This window comes from Chlorocebus sabaeus, chromosome 29, assembly GCF_047675955.1.
Source record: "Chlorocebus sabaeus isolate Y175 chromosome 29, mChlSab1.0.hap1, whole genome shotgun sequence".
NCBI lineage: Eukaryota > Metazoa > Chordata > Mammalia > Primates > Cercopithecidae > Chlorocebus > Chlorocebus sabaeus.
Window position 1 is genome coordinate 12,901,326 of NC_132932.1, and position 3,621 is coordinate 12,904,946.

At 47.4% G+C, this 3,621-nt stretch overlaps 1 pseudogene; it reads left to right on the top strand.

Annotated features, from left to right (window-relative positions):
- The first annotated feature begins 2,595 nt into the window (after positions 1–2,595).
- Positions 2,596–3,306, top strand: LOC103231223 (selenide, water dikinase 1 pseudogene; annotated as a pseudogene).
- Positions 3,307–3,621: the final 315 nt, after the last annotated feature.

Consider the following 3,621-nt stretch of genomic DNA (forward strand, 5'->3'; position numbering starts at 1 on the left):
ATTCATGAAAAAAGAACAGAGCTGGCTGGGTACAGTGGCTAATGCCTGTAATTCTAGCACTTCAGGAGGCCAAGGCAGGAGGATCACCTGAGGTCCAGAGTTCAAGACCAGCCTGGCCAACATAGTGAAACCCTGTCTTTACTAAAAAAAAAATTACAAAAACTTAGCTGAGCATGGTGGTGGGCACCTGTAATCCCAGCTACTTGAGAGGCTGAGGCAGGGAGAACTGCTGGAACCTGGGAGTGGTGGCTATAGTGAGCCACGATGGTGTCACTGCGCTCCAGCCTGGGCGACAGAGCAACACTGCATCTAAAAAAAAACAAACAAACAAAAAAACAAACAGCTGTTACTTTGTTTTTGACCATATGAAATAAAGTGGCTTTGCCTTCTTTAAAGAAAGTAGGAATAGGCTTCCTCCCTCACCCTTTACAGCCTTACCCAATCAAGGTTGGGATCCATCCAAACACAGCACTGGGCACTCAAGAGCTGCCTGTCTACTGTGTAGCTGATGCCCTTGAAATGGCCACGAGGGTAACAACCCATAACCCTGTTCATCTTGCTACCTTCATTTGAGGACTGAAGCTTCCAGTAAACAAGGGCACAAGGTAAACGGGTGGCTGCAGAACGTGACATGACAATAGATTCCCTAGCAGTAACATTCCATGGGAGGTGCAAAACTACAGAAAACTCAAGGTAGCAATTTATGATGAAGACTGTAGTTTTTCATTCATCTAATCAGAGCAATAGAAATACAGGTCTGAGAGAACGTCTCACAGCAGCATCAAAGAACCTAGTTACAAACCAGGAAGTGAGCTGGGGCTACCTGACAATGTGACTTTTCAGCTATCAAAACAAGGGACCGGGTGTGGTGGCTCATGCCTGTAATCTCAGCACTTTGGGAGGCCAAGGTGGGTGGATCATGAGATCAGGAGATCGAGACCATCCTGGCTGACACGGTGAAACCTCGTCTCTACTAAAAAATACAAAAAAATCAGCCGGGCATGGTGGCGGGCTCCTGTAGTCCCAGCTACTCGGGAGGCTGAAGCAGAATGGCGTGAATCTGGGAGGCGGAGCTTGCAGTGAGCCGAGATAGCGCCACTGCGCTCCAGCCTGGACGACAGAGGGAGACTCTGTCTCAAAAAACAAACAACAACAACAAAAACAAACAAAAACAATCAGGGAAAATCTAATACTCTGTATGCTGACAAATGCTGAGCCTAAGAATGTTTCTGGGGCTCTAGGGTTGCAGGAAGACAGGCATATGTGCGTGCACACACACACACACGCACATTTATTTATGCCTGTGTAAACACTCACTCATCTATACATATTTTGAGGGTTCAGTTTGTAGTGGTTCCGAATCATTTCACCTTGCTTTGGATGCAGTTCGTATCTACAATCCTTGCAGCACCACATATCCGTAAGTTTAACTGAATTTAAACAGTAGACTCTAAATATAGAATAACACGATTCTTTGACTTCTAAAGTCAAAAAAGCAGAATTTGAGTTATTTCATGTTATGAACTGAATGTATTCCCCCCAAATTTATATGTTGGAGCCCTAATCCCCCAAGTGATGGTATCAGGAGGGGTCCTTTGGGAAGTGATTAGGTCGTGAGGGTGGAGGTCTCATGGATAAGATTAGTACCTTTATAACAAGAGACATGAGAGAAATGATCTCTCTCTCCACCATGTGATTTTGGACTTCCCAGCCTCCAGAACGGTAAGAAATTTCTATTCCTGGCCGGGCGCGGTGGCTCAAGCCTGTAATCCCAGCACTTTGGGAGGCCGAGACGGGCTGATCACGAGGTCAGGAGATCGAGACCATCCTGGCTAACATGGTGAAACCCCGTCTCTACTAAAAAAAAAAAAATACAAAAAACTAGCTGGGCGAGGTGGCGGGTGCCTGTAGTCTCAGCTAGTCGGGAGGCTGAGGCAGGAGAATGGCGTAAACCCGGGATGCGGAGCTTGCAGTGAGCTGAGATCCAGCCACTGCACTCCAGCCTGGGCGACAGAGCGAGACTCCATCTCAAAAAAAAAAAAGAAAAGAAAAAAGAAACTTCTATTCCTGTTGCTTAAGCCACCCAGTCTATGATGTTTTTGTTTATAGCAGCCTGAGCTAAGACACTTCGATTTTATTGTTCTATCTTACCACTCTGTGTTTAAAATTTAAAAAGTGAACACAATATATTTAAGTTGCAGCTATGTTTTTTAAAAGAAAAACATATTTAAGAAGTGTATTCAATCATTTCCTTAAGTTGTATATTATCTTTAAAATTGAAATGTATACACTTTAAATTGTCTTAAAACTGAAGAATAAATCAGCCCTGCGCCTAGCTGACGGGAGCGCGGCAGCCCGGCTCCGGCAGGGTCACGCCGAGCCAAGGGAGCCTCCGCGGCGCCCAGGCCCCCGCCACCGTGGGCCGCCGCATTTTTATTCAGGGGATGCTTAAAGGGGGCCGGCCGCGCCCGGTGCATTGTGGGAGCCGCTCGCGGCCCGTTTTCCGGGAGGAGGCGGATGGCGCAAAGCAAGAACCCAGCCAACCTGCAGAGGAAGGGGTGGGGGTGAGCTGTGAGGAGAGCAGTCCCAAAAACCATGTCTACGGGTGAGTCCTTTAACCCGGAAAGTTACAAATTGGACAAGAGCTTCCGGCTAACCAGATTCACTGAACTGAAGGGCACAGGCTGCAAAGTGCCCCAAGATGTCCTGCAAAAATTGCTGGAATCTTTATAGGAGAACCACTTCCAAGAAGAGGAGCAGTTTCTGGGAGCCGTTACGCCAAGGCTTGGCATTGGAATGGATACTTGTGTCATTCCTTTGAGGCACGGTGGGCTTTCCTTGGTTCAAACCACAGATTACATTTACCGGATCATAAACAACCCTTCCGTGATGGGCAGGATAGCACGTGCCAACGCCTTCAGTGACCTCTACGCAATGGGAGTCACAGATTGTGACAATATGCTGATGCTCCTTGGAGTCAGTAATAAAGTGACCGACAGGGAAAGGGATAAAATGATGTCTCTGGTTATCCAGGGTTTTAAAGACGCAGCTGAGGAAGCAGGAATGTCTGTAACGGGCGGCCAAACCATACTAAACCCCATGATTGCCCTGGGAGGAATTGCTACCACTGTCTGTCAGCCCAATGAATGTATCATGGCCAGCCCCAAGTTGGACCAGCAACAGGGGCTGGTGTCATCTCCTGGGATCTGTGAGGCAGCAGCTGAAGGACGAATAAATTTGAAGTTGGAGAAGACCTACACATGCACCACATGGCTAACCTACAGAACCCTGGAGATACAGTATTAGAGTCCAGCCCCTCTGACAATCCAGAGGTATCTACTGAGCATTTTATTCAACAATACCGTTCATGCTCCTTAATGACAGCACAGCCGGCCAGCCTCATCTAACAATAAAATTTTGAGTACAACTATACTGCCAAGGGAGAGACTCTTTTATTCTAAAATTATTTCAGCCATTTGGTTGCCCTCTTCAGTAATCAGTTTAAGAAATTGGGGCCGGGCGCGATGGCTCACGCCTGTAATCCCAGCACTTTGGGAGACCAAGGCAGGCGGATCACGAGGTCAGGAGATCGAGACCATCCTGGCTAACACAGTGAAACCC